Here is a 16,397-nt window from a genome sequence, read left to right on the forward strand (position 1 = left end):
GAAATGTACACGTTACGACCTTTCATTTGAAATACAACAACCCTACCTTAAATGAAAATTTAATTTTTTGCACTCAATGACCCCACCCAACCCATTTTTGGGGACGTCAATTTGATATTTGAAATGTACGCTTTATGGACTTTCATTTGATATGCGACAACCTAACCATCTGAGAAGTTTGAATTTTTTGCACTAAATGACCCCACCCTTCCCCCTAGGATGAAAAGGGGGTTTAACATTTTCATTTTTGAGTAGAGCTCGTTAAGACCTTCAATTTGATATATCAAATGACCCCATTTGGCAAAGTGCTAAAAATGATGCAATATCAATTATATAAATAGAACTTATGAAACTTACAAAGTAAATGCAAAACATGAAAATTTCAAATTGATTTTTTGGGTTTTTTTTTCATTGAATGTTTTTGGTATTTAGTCAAACATATAACCATGTTGAATTCTTTCATTTCTGAAAATATCAGGTGGTAAACTGTTGTTGATTCAGAAATACATGCCTCCGCTCGAAAAATTTTAAACTGCATTATCTCTTAAACGACAACAGGTATCTCAAATTTGTTAAGTGAAAAATGATCTACAGTAAAAGGACAACATTTAAAAAAAAAATTGGACAATTCCAAAGTTCATCAAGGTCACAATGAATTATCAAATATATGATGCAATATCAAACTTGAGAACCGGAAGTCGTAGAGACATGGGACTACCACCATTCAACTCAGGACCACTTGACCTTTCAAATGTCACAAGGTCAAGGTCATAGTACACTCTGAAGGTCAAGGTTAAATTTCATCATGACCTGACATTGACCTCAAATTGAAGGCCTTGAATTACTGATCATCTTTGCAGTTTGTAGTAGGTTGATATCTGTTACCTTTTAAAAGATATACATATGTTACTTTAGTTTTCAGAATTATGTTAATGTAACTTTTGAACAGACGGTCGGACATTTTTGAGCTTAATGTATAAAATGTAGAGCTCGTCGAGAGGAACATTTTATACACAGTATGTATGCAGCAAACTCTTATCGTTTTCTTAATATGCAAGCTTGAAATTGCAGCGTACATTTTTTTTGCACTCTGTGACCTTTGACCTTGGGTGCAAATTGAAGGTCACATGAACTTAAGATTATTGGTGTAGGTCCCAAGTCTCTACGACTTACGGTTCTCGAAATACAATTTTTCAAAAATAGTGTATATTTTTTTAAGAGAAATAACTCCTTATAAGGGTCAATAACAAAATTATTTTATATGTTCATTAACATTGCCATCTGTTTCTGTATATGTTGCGGTTTTCAAATTGATTCTATCCCTAATACTTTTTGAAAAAAATGCAAAGGACAGAAATTGCTTCAAGGGGATATAACTCGCATAGGGGATGATGAAATCCTATGCAGCCTCATATGGTAGTACATCATGATGAGATCAACCTATTGTCAAAATAAGGTCATGATATCTTTAAAAACAACGAAGGGGGGCCATGTTGAAAAAATCCAATAAAAGGGGGATAACTTCTACAGGGGATGATGAAATCCTTAACAGGGTCATGTGGTATTACTTCATGATAATGTCTATCGATGGTCCATATTTGGTCTTGATAACTTTAACAGAAACGGGGGGAGGGCATTCCCAAAAAAATGTTGGAAGAAAAAAAAGAAAAAAAAAAAAAAAAAAAAAAAAGAAAAAGAAAAAAAAAAAAAAAAAGAAAAAAAAAAAACATTAGAAAAACAATAAGGTCTTTCCTAACGGAGTGGAAAGACCTTAAAAAAAAAAGAAAAAGAAAAAAAAAAAAAAAAAGAAAAAAAAAAAACATTAGAAAAACAATAAGGTCTTTCCTAACGGAGTGGAAAGACCTTAAAAAAAGAACTAGTATCTCAATTGTTTGTAAAACAATTGAAAGGTCTTTCCTGTTAAAGTGAAGTTTTTGTAATGTATTTTGTACGACCTTTCATTTGATATACGACAAGCATACCTTCTGAAACTTTTTGCTTTTTACACTAAATGACCCTATCCGCCTTAATTTTCGAGATCGGAAGTATGATATATGTAATGTAGACTTGATGATCTTTCATTTGATATGCGACAACGCCATGTTCTAGAAAGTTTGATTTTTGCACTTAATAACCCCATCCAACTCATTTTTTGAGGACAGGAATCTGATATTTGAAATGTACACGTTACGACCTTTCATTTGAAATACAACAACCTTACCTTAAAAGAAAATTTTATTTTTTGCACTCAATGACCCCACCCAACACATTTTTTGGGGACGTCAGTTTGATATTTGAAATGTACGCTTTATGGACTTTCATTTGATATGCGACAACCTTACCATCTGAGAAGTTTGAATTTTCTGCACTAAATGACCCCACCCTTCCCCCTGGGATAAAAAAGGGGTTTCACATTTTCATTTTTGAGTAGAGCTCGTTAAGACCTTCAATTTGATATATCAAATGACTCCATTTGGCAAAGTGCCAAAAATGATGCAATATCAATTGTATAAATAGAAATTATAAAACTTACAAAGTAAATGCAAAACATAAAATTTCAAATTGATTTTATGGGTATTTTTTTCATTGAATGTTTTTGGTATTTAATCAAACATATAACCATGATGAACTCTTTAATTTCTGAAAATTTCAGGTGGTAAACTGTTGTTAAATCAGAAATACATGCCTCCGCTCGCAAAATTTCAAACTGCATTATCTCTTAAATGACAACAGATATCTCAAAAGCTGTTAAAAGAAAAATGCTCTGCAGTAAAAGGACAACATTTTAAAAAATTTGAGGACATTTCCAAAGTTCATCAAGGTCACAATGAATTATCAAATATATGATGCAATATCAAACTTGAGAACCGGAAGTCGTAGAGACATGGGACTACCACCATTCAACTCAGGACCACTTGACCTTTCAAATGTCACAAGGTCAAGGTCATGGTACACTCTGAAGGTCAAGATTGAATTTCATCATGACCTGAAATTGACCTCAAATTGAAGGTCTTGAATTACTGATCATCTTTCCAGTTTATAGAAGGTTGATATCTGTTACCTTTAAAAAGATTTGCATATGTTACTATAGTTTTAAGAATTATGTTAATGTAACTTTTGAACAGACGGTCGGAAATTTTTGAGCTTAATGTATAAAATGTAGAGCTCGTCGAGAGGAACATTTTATACACAGTATGTATGCAGCAAACTCTTATGGTTTTCTTAATATGCAAGCTTGAAATTGCAGCGTAAATTTTTTTTGCACTCTTTGACCTTTGACCTTGGGTGCAAATTGAAGGTCACATAAACTTAAGATTATTGGTGTAGGTCCCAAGTCTCTACGACTTACGGTTCTCGAAATACAATTTTTCAAAAATTGTGTATATTTTTTTAAGAGAAATAACTCCTTATAAGGGTCAATAACAAAATTATTTTATATGTTCATTAATATTGCCATCAGTTCCTGTATATGTTGCCGTTTTCAAATCGATTCTATCTCTAATACTTTTTGAGAAAAATGCAAAGGAAAGAAATCGCTTCAAGGGGATATAACTCGCATAGGGGATGATGAAATCCTATGCAGCCTCATATGGTAGTACATCATGATGAGATCAACCTATTGTCAAAATAAGGTCATGATATCTTCAAAAACAACGAAGGGGGGCCATGTTGAAAAAATCCAATAAAAGGGGGATAACTTCTACAGGGGATGATGAAATCCTTAACAAGGTCATGTGGTAATACTTCATGATGATGTCTATCGATGGTCCATATTTGGTCTTGATAACTTTAACAGAAACGGGGGGAGGGCATTCCCAAAAAAATGTTGGAAGAAAAAAAAGAAAAAAAAAAAAAAAAAAAAAAAAAGAAAAAGAAAAAAAAAAAAAAAAGAAAAAAAAAAAACATTAGAAAAACAATAAGGTCTTTCCTAACGGAGTGGAAAGACCTTAAAAAGAAAAAGAAAAAAAAACATTAGAAAAACAATAAGGTCTTTCCTAACGGAGTGGAAAGACCTTAAAAAAACATTAGAAAAACAATAAGGTCTTTCCTAACGGAGTGGAAAGACCTTAAAAAAAACATTAGAAAAACAATAAGGTCTTTCCTAACGGAGTGGAAAGACCTTAAATATAAATCAATTGTAAACGATATTTCCTCTTTGAAACATGATTGATTGCACTGTTTGTTTGTTTGTTTGTTTGTTTGTTTGTCTTGTTTGTTTGTTTGTTTGTTTGTTTTGTTTGTTTGATTCTTTGTTTGTTTATTTGTTTATTTGATTTGTTCAATGGATGTCTTAACTTCTACCAGTCAATTGTTCACATTACAAGGAGAAAAAAAAAAACCACGAGTAAAACACACACAACAGATTTACCGTCCAGTGAGAGGTATTTCTTTATTTATTAGGATATAGTTACAGAAAGAAACAGGTTTGAGTACCCCCCCCCCCCCCCCTAAATTAAAAGAGGGGCGGTACCCAAGTTTACAATTTCATACAGGTGTACGTATCCTTGATTTGGTTAAGTTTCTATATTTAGATTGGAAAGTTTTTATTCTATTTCAGGTCCCGCGCGCATCTCTCGAGCGGATTGTGACGTCACGAGGCTTGTTGATATTAGCGAAAACTTAGCAAATTTCTTTCTTTTTAGGTGGAGATGTTGGACAGACAACATGTATATCGACGGAATAACAAATAACGTATTTCTTTTGTTACTGTAGGTAATTGATGTTTTGATCGGAGTTCACGAGCAGTGCATGCTTTTGATTTATTTTATCCTGTGTACTTTTAAAACACGTTTATCGATTATTTTCATACAATGTACATATTTCAGCAGCAGTTTGTAACACAGATTTGTATTTCAATCTATGAGCAGACATTTTATTGTAGGATTTCACTGATATTTACGGAACTCGAAAGCGATTGCTACGGCATTGACATTTGTTTTCTCTACGAAAATTCTTGGGAGGTAGCTGCACAACGTTGTTATAATTAGATGGAATACATGTATACCCTGTTGGCTTCAAAGTTAGAGGTCAATTGGACATGTAGTTTCAGCGAAGTAGTGTACATAAGAATTTGGTCCGTGTTTTCCGAGAAAAATTGTCATAACAATAATATACGACAGCCTTACCTTAGAAGACAATTTATTTTTGCACTCAATGACCCCACCCAACCAATTTTTGTTGGGGGGGGGGGGGGGGGAAGTAAATTTGATATTTGAAAAATACGCTTTATGGACTTTCATTTGATATGCGACAACCTAACCATGTAAGAAGTTCTATTTTTGCACTAAATGACCCAACCCTTCTAATGGGATGAAAAAGGGGGGTTGAAATTTTCATTTTTGAGTAGAGGACATTTAGACGTTCAATTTGATATACCAAATGACCCCATTTGGCAAAGTAAAAAAATTGATGCAATATCAATTGTATAAATAGAACTTATGAAACTTACAAAGTCAATGTAAAACATGAAAATTTCAAATTGATTTTTTGTTTTTGTTTTTCATTGAATGTTTTTAATAATTAGTGAAACATATAACCATGTTAAACTCTTCAATTTCTGAAAATTTCAGGTGGTAAGCTGTTGTTGATTCAGAAATACATGCCTCCGCTTGCAAAATTTCAAACTGCATTATCTCTAAAACGATAATAGATATCTCAAATCTGTTAAATGATAAATAATCTGCAGTTGAAGAGCAATATTGTATAAAAAAATTCGGACAATTCCAAAGTTCATCAAGGTCACAATGAATCATCAAATATATGATGCAATACCAAACTTGAAAACCGGAAGTCGTAGAGACATGGGACTACCACCATTCAACTCAAGACAACTTGACTTTTCAAATATCACAAGGTCAAGGTCATAGTACACTTTGAAGGTCAAGGTAAAATTTCATCATGACCTGACATTGACCTCAAATTGAAGGTCTTGGATTACTGATCATATTTGCAGTTTATAGTAGGTTGATATCTGTTACCTTTAGAAAGATCTACACACAATACTATACTTTTAAGAATTATCTCGTCGTAACTTTTGAACAGACGGTCGGACAGTTTTGAGTTGAATAAATAAAATGTAGAGCTCGTCGAGGAGAACATTTTATAAACAGTATGTATGCAGCAAACTCTTATCGTTTTCTTAATATGTAAGCTTGAAATTGCAGCGTAATTTTTTTTTGCACTCAGTGACCTTTGACCTTGGGTGCAAATTAAAGGTCACATGAATTAAAGATTATAGGTGAAGGTGCCAAGTCTCTACGACTTCCGGTTCTTGAAATACAATTTTTAAAAAAATGAGTAAATATTTCAAGGGAAATAACTCCGTATAAGGATTGATAACATACTAATTGTTTATATTTATTAACAGTGCCATTTGTTCCTGTAGATGCTGCCATTTTCAATTTGATTCTATCTCTTATACTTTTTAAGAAAAATGCAAATAAAAGAAATTGCTTCAAGGGGATGCAACTCTCAAAGGAGTTAATGAAATCCTACGCAGCCTCATATGGTAGTACATCATGAAGAGATCTACCTATAGTACAAATAAGGTCATGATATCTTTAAAAACAACGAGGGGGGACCATGTTGAAAAAACCCAATAAAAGGGAGATAACTTCCAAAGGGGATGATGAAATCCTTAACAGAGTCATCTGGTAATACTTCACAATGAGGTCTATCGATTGTTAAAATTTTGTCTTGATAACTTTAATAGAAACGAGGGGAGGGCATGTCAAAAAAAATGTTGGAAGAAAAAAAAGAAAAAAAAAAAAAAGAAAAAGAAAAAGAAAAAGAAAAAAAAACATTAGAAAAACAATAAGGTCTTTCCTAACGGAGTGGAAAGACCTTAAAAACATTAGAAAAACAATAAGGTCTTTCCTAACGGAGTAGATAAATGGTAGACGTGATTTAATAAGGATGTCTCCATTTTAACCTTTGGAAAATAATCAACATACTACAGTCCTTCATTAAAGTATGTTTTCCATTTAATGTGTATTGTTTTATGATGACTTGTGTGTTGTTTATGGTGCATCGGGAATGGCGAATGGTCAATGAAGAATGCTCTTGAAAATGTGTTCTTTTACATGGTGCAAATAGTGTATGATTCGATACACTAATCAAATTGGTAATAGGAAAGTGGAAAGACAATAAGTGTATGGTGTATGAGGAATGGTGGATTGTGTATGATTTAATGGTGTATGGTATAATCGGCAGTATACACCATTCAAACAATTGTAATTTAGAAATATAACGTGGAGGACCAATCGCAACAGCAATTTGTTAATCAGTGTTTTGTTGATCGTTTGTCATGTTTATGAAAATAACGGTTTTGTTATCAAGAATTGTTCTTCAAATTTTGTAGCGTCATTTAGTGAGAAAAAAAAAGAAAACATCAAAATGTTTAGGAAAAACTTAACTACTTACCTTTCAAAAGGATTCTTGCTTTCAGACTATTCCGTAAAGGCCAACTAAACCATGATGGCGTCCGAATAACTTTCGAAGGGAAAACATCAACACCACCTCCTGAAACCTTGATTCAAAACTGTCCTTATTATTGACCGTTTATCTCAAATATTGTAATTACTATTAGCATTTAGCATATATCAGGTGGGAAATAATGATAGGAAACTCAAGTCGCGGAATATCGTAATAAACTTGAGATATCTACATGTCCTTATGGAATGTTGCTGCATAGAAGTGTATATTGGATAATTGAAGTCACTTCTGTTGTCGTAAAGTTTCATTAACAGATCAAAGTCAATACAATTTCTAAATAAAAGTAAATGGACTCATTGTACAAACGTTTCGTTTCAATGATAGACGAAAAATACAAAAGGGACATTCACACTCATAAGTCGAAAACTAAACTAAAACGTAATAAAAAAAAAAACGAAAAAAGACAAAAGACCCAAAGACATTATACAAAACAAAACATAGAAAACTAAAGACTGAGCAACACGAACCCAACCAGAAACCGTGGGTGATCTCAGGTGATCCGGGTGGACATCCGTAATGGAAAATATAAAATAAAAGATGATTGTAAGCCTTGAATCACTAAAAATATTTGTATAATTTTGTCATGCGATCAATTTTAGTACTTCACGTGTTTAATAACAATATTCGATGGATAAGTTTGATTAAAAAATGTTTTTCTATTTGTCTAGAAGGTGCTAAATAATGAATTCACGATCTTCTTTGTGTACTCTTGTCAACTTGTCAAGATATCGCTTTTAGGAATTGCTTACCTTTTCGGAGCACCTGCGAGCACCCCCAGTTTTTGGTGGGATTCGTGTTGCTCAGTTTTTGTTTGTTCTATGTTGTTTTGTGTACTGTTGCTTGTCTGTCTTTTTCTTTTTTAGCCATGGCGTTGTTAGTTTATTTTCAACTTTTCGACGAGTTTGAATGTCCTTTTGGTATCTTTCGACTCTCTTGTAAGCCAGTATTTGGTAAAATGTAATCAACAGTAGTTTACTTAATCAAGTTTTCTACATTCTCCCAAAAAATGAAAATTAAGGTAAAAACCATGATAACAAAACTTGAAGTAAAAACCGGTTGCGTTTACAGGGATAACTTGTTATTGTTGATTCAAATGCATATGCTCTTTTGTCAAGCGACATTTTTTACATTGTGAAGTTTTTTCCCAGTTGATATTTTAAAAAGCTGTTATCAAATCACACAATAGTAAATATCAATGGAAACAATACATATTTGTTTTGTAAAAATACATGTTATTGTAACATTTGAAATAAAAATAACACTTCAATGATGCAGAATATAGAATTTAAAAAAAGAATATTAGCCGAGGTAGAATACGAAATGAACAGAATCAATTAGCACATTATAACTATGAATAAGCATCATAACAGAAATTTTAGTATATTAACTTTCAGAACAGACCGTGTGTCTTATTTGAGCCCCATAAGAATTGTGTCATCTAAAGAATCTGATCACCCAACATTGACAACCAAATGCCTTACGCAATTGATAATGTATTTTGATATGTCGTCGAGTTAACTTCGACAAGTGTTGATAAAATAAATACTTTATGAAGCTGTGCGTCCGTAGCGCTTTAAATATCTGGACTTAACTTCTTTAAGAACGCTTCAATCTTAACATTTGAAAAACAGGGATGAGTAAATACACTGAATCGTTAGGAGCCATGTCTAACTATGACGGGGATTAAACTGTATGAGTTACACACGGCATCAATTGCGTACGACGATCTATTAGAATAATCACATTTTGTGTATTACAATGTAGTTATATGCATAGCCATGATGCATTTATACTACTATAATATTCATTCCAGTCCTCGTTTACTAGATTATTACATTCCTAAATTCCTAAATGCGACTTATTACATGTAAAGACGACAGGAGACACTAGTTGAGCAAGATTTGCTAACCCTGCAAGATGGTACAACTAGGTCTTTGTTTGGTGCATGTTGCTCAATCTATAGAGTGTAATGTAGTGCTCTTTAGTAATGTTTGTCTTTTAGTCTTTTCGTCGTTTTTTTTTTTTTTTTTATCAAAGGTGTTGTCTGAATTTATTGCTTTTTCCCCCTTGGAATCTTGTCTGTCTTCATAGCATCAGTCGGTTGTTGTTCAATTATTCAATCCTCAGGTAAAAGTTGAAATATATTTTACTGGACAAGTTGAAATAGTTTCCAATGGACAAGTAAAAAAAATAAGAGGTCACCACAATATGTGATAATCAAATTACAAACGCAACAGTTTTAATAATTAATTCCAAAAAAGACCAACTGTATTGCTAATATCGTAAAGAAATCAGAGCAATGCATGAAAGAAATAGATAACACCAAATATTTAACCAATAACCACAAAATGCGAATGCAATATATTGTAGCTATTTGGAGCTAGACATATAGTACAAAAACCTGCGTAATTTTGATGACTCTAAGTTTGTTTCCATTCACTATATACATTTCTTGCGTTCGAAGAACTGTTTAGGAATAACTTTAATCGAGAACGCTCAAACCAAAATCTTTAATAGCCAGGAATGTGTAAATACTTAAAAACGTAAGCAGGTATTTGACGAAAAAGAACCTCATATGCAATGTAGATGTCGTTTGAAAATTTTGTCGTTAACTACTGTCTCATTCATGCATATCACACATACCACTGTATTCAACAATAAAACCAACATTGTTTTAAGTAGAAGACAACAGGGCTATATGTTTTTGTTTTGTTCGTATCCAGTCTTATCATGATCAATTCTATTTGATCCTTGTTTTCAACTCAACAATGAATAGTCTAAGTCCGGATTTACTTTTTGTAATAAGATTGTACGACACAGTTTAGCAGAAGCTTTAAATATTTGTTGTTCAACATCATTAAAACTGTTTGAAAACAATTTGATTGTTTTTAAATCAATATTTCTTCCCAAGGTTTTTAGTACGACTTTGTTGGAATATATTTTTCTTTTGTTTGTTCTTTTCAAATAAACATTTAATCCTTCAGTTCTAACTGTAAACCACAAAAGAAACTCCAGTAAAACATCAAAACAAAAATTCCAAAATAGACAAATGATTTGAAATCGGTTAAACAAACTAATTTAAAACAAATTGATGTACGGAAATTTTGTTTAAAATAAAGTACAGTTTTATCACCGGATTTGTACTCACATGGACAATACGACGGGGGTCACATGTGGTGCAGGATCTCCTTACCCTTCTAAACCACAGGAAATCCCTCCTCCCTTTTTGGTGTATTCGTGTTGCTCTGTCGTTGGTTTTCTGTGTTGTGTTTTGTATCCTGTTTCTAGTCTTGTGATTGTTTTTTGTTTTGTTTCTTGCCATGGCATTGTCAGCTTCCTCAGCCTCATTTTTAGACTTATACCTCGAATTTGACATAAGCAGTCATCTCGGTACCATAATCTTTGACAAACTAGACGATTTTAATTATGAAATTATCAATTTCCCCCACCTTAGTAGCTGTATATAGATATAGGAAGATGTGGTATGAGTGCCAATGAGACAACTCTCCATCCATGTAACAATTTATAAAAGTAAACCATAATAGGTCAAGGTACAAATTTCACCTGCATATGGGATATACATTTCCTAACTCATTCGGTATTTAAGAGCTTGCATCTGCTACTCATACTATATGAAACGTCACCAGTGTCTGAGCAGAAAGTTGATGAACCAGGGTTATGTCAAAGACGATGGTTTTGAAGTATAGATTCGGTACTGACGTTGTTTATCATTTTATTTACGTGTTATAGTGTTCTTTTATTTGTCTTTGTAAATTATTAACATCACAGTTAAGTCCATTTTTTTTAAATATCCTCTTGGTGAGGCTCGGTACTTATACATCCCGCCATTGTGTTATTGTGCTTTCATAATTTTTTTGTATTTTTGTCTTTCATTTTTGCTTATGTGTTTTGTCTATATGCCATTTTGTTTTTGTTTTTTGACATCTTTGTTTGTTTTTTTATTGATTAAGATTATAACACAATGTTGACTGATGTACCCTTATTTTTGACATGTTTACCTATTATGTCTGTTTGTTTTGTTCACACATTGTTGTCAATATAATGATATTTTATGCGACTGTCATACAAGTGAGAGGTTTAGCTAGCTTTAAAACCAGGTTTAATCCATCATGTTCTACATAAGGAAATGCCTGTACCAAGTCATGATATGACAGTTGTTTTCCATTCGTTTTATGTGTTTGATGTGTTTGAGCTTTTGAATTTGCCACTTGATAAGGGACTTTCTATTTTGAATGTTCCTTGGAGTTCGGTATTTTTGTTACTTTACTTTGTGTCATGTTTGTGTTCGACTAACAAGTTTGAATGTCCCTTTGGTATCGTTCGTCTGTCTAATTAATATACATTAATAATAGTTTGTACGGCATATTTTAAATGTCGTGTTGTTTCATTTAAATTCCATTAATGACAACTCTTGCTATCCTTTTGTTCAGCTCGATAGACATATTATTGTCGTATATTGTACATGTTGTATTCATGTCTTGCGCAGCTTGAACTGACATGGATTTACTTGATTACAATGACTATGTCAAAAGATTTGATTTACAGTTGACTCATGTTACAGAAATACTGCACTCATTAATCATACATACATATCTATGATAAATGACTGAAAGCAACAGCATGTATAAAGGTGTTAACGTGGAGAGAAAAATCAAGCAGTTTTTTTTAGATTATTAAGACACACCACAATGCACTTATAAAAAGGATTTAAAAAGTGGATATTGTATTTTACATGTGACACAAACATTAGAAAATTACATACGTTAACACAAATATACTTCATGGGTATTTTAGTTCAACATATTCGAGTAAACTGCTAGATACAAAGACATATTTATTATGTTTTATTATCATTGTACTTGTAAAAACATAGATCCTATCAAAAATATAATGTGATAAGCTGAACAATCATATACAATTTTCTAAGTATCCACAATTAAACACACTAGATGCCAAGTCTAAGTTACAACCATGCCCGTTCTAAAACATCTATTGATAATTACTTGATGCAAAGTCTATCTTTCATCCATCTTTTGTTCTAATATATCTAATTTTAATTAACAGTTTAAAAATAAATGAATTAGGATATATAGACCTTCTATTTAACTATCAAAACTTCCCCATATTCTCATTTCGTCCGCTCGACTAAGTCTTTTACCTGCTTTTACTGAGTTTGTAAGTCCATGTCGTTTCAGTAATTGAATTATTGATGCTGATCCTGATTTCATAGCGTACATAAGCGCAGTCCGTCCTGCAGTGTCCGTTTCTCTTATATCTACATTATTGTCTAAAAGGCACTTTATAATATCAAAGTCCTTTTTTTCATCAACGTTCATGTGGCAAGCAATCATTAGTGGTGTAAGTCCATTGGAATTTTTACAATTAATAGTAACGCCACCTAATACTAAAATCTTTGCAAGTTTTATATTTCTTGTTGACAATGCTGTAAAAAGTAGAGCTTCGTTTGTCATTTTTGTTATCGACCGGTTGCTTCTTCTAACGCAAAATATATCTACAAAATGAATCAAACCTGTACTTTTATAGATTTGTAAGAGAACAATGTTAACACCTTTAAACAAACACCCTCATATTTTAGCGCCTCCTCTTCATTTTACTAGTTGTGATTCAACAAAATATGTGTGACAAATCAAAGCTATAGTACTATTATGCCAACTATGGATAAACCAGTACAGCCCAGTCCAACGTTTACGAGCATACGAGCACCTTTATATCTAGGATGGTTAGTTTGAGACGAGGTTAAGGAAAGATTCTGTAATAAAATAAAATATTGATAGTGAGAGAATATCAATTGCAATAACCCTTAGCAACAGATTATCAACATTTTCATATTATTGAAAATGGCGTTAAAATGAAACAAGATATTAAACGTCATTGTTTTTTTGTTTTTTGTTTTTTTTATGTGAAAAAGATGTAATACTATCATGACTATGTAGTATTAGTTTAATTAATGTTTAATTTGTAGTTCTGTTAAAATGGTTTAGATTTGAAGATCGACAATCTACCCTTATAAGAATAAGGAGATGTGGTATGATCGCCAATGAGACAACTATTCACCAAAGTTGAGATGAAGTGAATGTAAGCAGTTATAGGAAACTGTACGGCTTCAACAACGAGAAAAAAACATACCTTGTAGTAGGCTATAAAAGGCCCCGACATGAAAAGTATTAAACAATTCAATTGAGAAAACAAACGGCCTTATTTATAACAAAACAACGAAAAAAAGAATTAGACAGACAAGAACGAACGACAACAACTGAACTACAGGCTTCTGGCTTGGGACAGGCACATAACGAATGTGACGGGGATACACATGTGTGTGAGCTCTCAACCCTCTCCCTAACCAGGAAAAGTGGTGTAACAGTACAACATAAGAACAAAGTATAAAATTCAGTTGTCTGTAATTCACACTGTTTATTTTTTTTACCATATGTTGTATTTGTTTGACCTAGGTGGTGTTCTAGCTAACGGTACAATTCACCTTTATTCTATAGAGACAGTTTTCCGAATTAAAAACCATTTTCAAACATATCGAATTACAGTATTATTCAATTTGTTTCAAAATTTTAATAATGACAGAAACAATTTGGAAACAAAATAATTCTTATAGAAAAACCATTTACCAAATATAATAACAATCTTCCTTAAACAAATCAAAACAAGGAAAAGAAATAAAAAAGTGACATAAAAAATAACAAATGAAAAGCAATGATTAAAATTTCAGTTTTTTAAGGAGACACATTCATAATACAAACCTTAACTCATTCAAAACAAGTGGAACCAAGGAAAAAAACAAAGAAATAAATTTAAAATTCGGAATAAGATATTAGTTTAAAGTGACAACGAAAGACGGGATTTTACCAATGACAAACAATAAAAGAAATTCTCAAATCAAAACAGTTAATCCTTGATTTTATCATAAAAGTGTGTAAGTTTTTTTTTTAAATTTATACGACATGAAAACACGTTATGATAACATTTGGCGTGATATCTCAAACTTACAATTTTACTTTTCTTTAAACATTCAATTCTTATTTTTTTAAGATATTCAGGATGATTTTTGTTTTCATAGCATTTACATTTATTTTTCCCTCTAAGCATGTATATTTGTGTCAGAAAGTAATATCTTCAATGTTGGATCATTGTCGAATAATATATATAATACAAATATAATACACCACCTGTACTAAGCAAAATTAACATTTCAGTTAACCTCGAAAGGGGTCTTGATGGACTTGAATTATTGTCTGTTGTTTTATTCCAAAATTACTACGGTTATTTTTTTTAAATATTGAAAAATAGCCTGATCTATTTATATATGTCTTGTGTTAAAATAATATTTTTTTGGTATCAACTGGGCTCTTTTGATCAACTTAGATTTTCAACTTCAGATCTGTCCCTCAACATACAAGCAATCGTTTACAATATGCCCACTAGCCTCCATCTGATAGTATTCTAAATTTGTTTTCATATTTTTGGTCATGTAATTGATTTTTAATATTACCTTTAAACGTATTATATAAATTGACATAACATTATTATTCTGTTTTGACTTTTTAGATTTGTCACAATAAAAACTTTTTTTTTCATTTATTGGTCATTTTGTTTTCCTTCTATTATAAAAATAACTTCATTGAAACAACATTGTGTGTATAATGTTCTGAAGTTCCAATATACAACAAATAATTAAATATCTGCCAAACATTACAGGAGCTTCTTCTGTGGTTCTTGTTTTCGGCGCATAGCCTTATTTAATATTGTAAACCTGTCATACAATACTAGCAGCTTATATTTAAACTTGAAACAGCTTATATTTGCAACTGACATTAATATCATAGTGGATTTCTCTCCTGAAATTTGGTAGTTACAATATTGTTGATACTTGTTTTATTGCTAATACTACCGTTTTAATATTCGATTATTAATTCATTAGCATAAACTTGTTTTAATGTCATATGTTAGGGGACTTGCGTGAAGGCTAAATTTTTTACTTGTTGAACTCTCACATGTGATATAAATTCATATTAACACCTAGTCGACTGTTAATAGCAGGTTTTATTCCACTGGTAATTTAAATCATAAATGACCCCTTTCGGACGATAGTGATACCACAACATCATATTTTGAATGTTAAATTTCAATGTGCATCTATATGATATTTCCTTCTAGATGTTCATTTCAAATTCTTTCAAGCTAAACACATATATTGCAGACTACAACTAAATTGTATAACTGTAAATGGTGTTCTTTCTGCCTTTTTTGGCTGCAGTATAAAAAGAGTTCTTGCTACTTTAGTGAGCGCTATTTTAACTGCTTCCGAAATTATCTTAATTTTTTTACTTTCTTTTCTAACAGTTATTCATTTTGGTTTTAACTGCGTTGTGTATTTGTATTACTGTGTGTTATAATTTTACGGTATATATAGGTATAGTGGTGGTTTTTGCGCACGTTAAACTGATTTAACGCCAGCAAATAGTATGCATATTTCAAGTTAATCGATAACCTGGTTGTGTTTTTTTGTGTAAATCATTGATTTGTTTTTTGAGGATTTGGAGTTGGTGCTTGATGTGGTCTGTTGAACTGTGCATTATTTTTATTGGATTAATGTTAACTATCCTTTGTATTGGCTATGCCTGCTATCGTATTTGTCCTTGTTTATTGTTGTAGTAAATATCAGGCCATTGTTTGATCTTTTCTATTCATTGTTGAAGGTTGTACATGTACGCAGACCTGTATTATTTATTATCTAAGTCATTTGGTCCTCGTGGATAGTTTTCACATTGACAATAAAACAGCATCTCCTTTTGTTTATACTAATTACTTTAACACCAGTCTTTAAATTTTAGAATTCAATCGCATAGAAG

Source organism: Mytilus californianus, unplaced genomic scaffold, assembly GCF_021869535.1.
Source record: "Mytilus californianus isolate M0D057914Y unplaced genomic scaffold, xbMytCali1.0.p SCAF_13, whole genome shotgun sequence".
In the NCBI taxonomy this organism is placed as follows: Eukaryota; Metazoa; Mollusca; class Bivalvia; order Mytilida; family Mytilidae; genus Mytilus; species Mytilus californianus.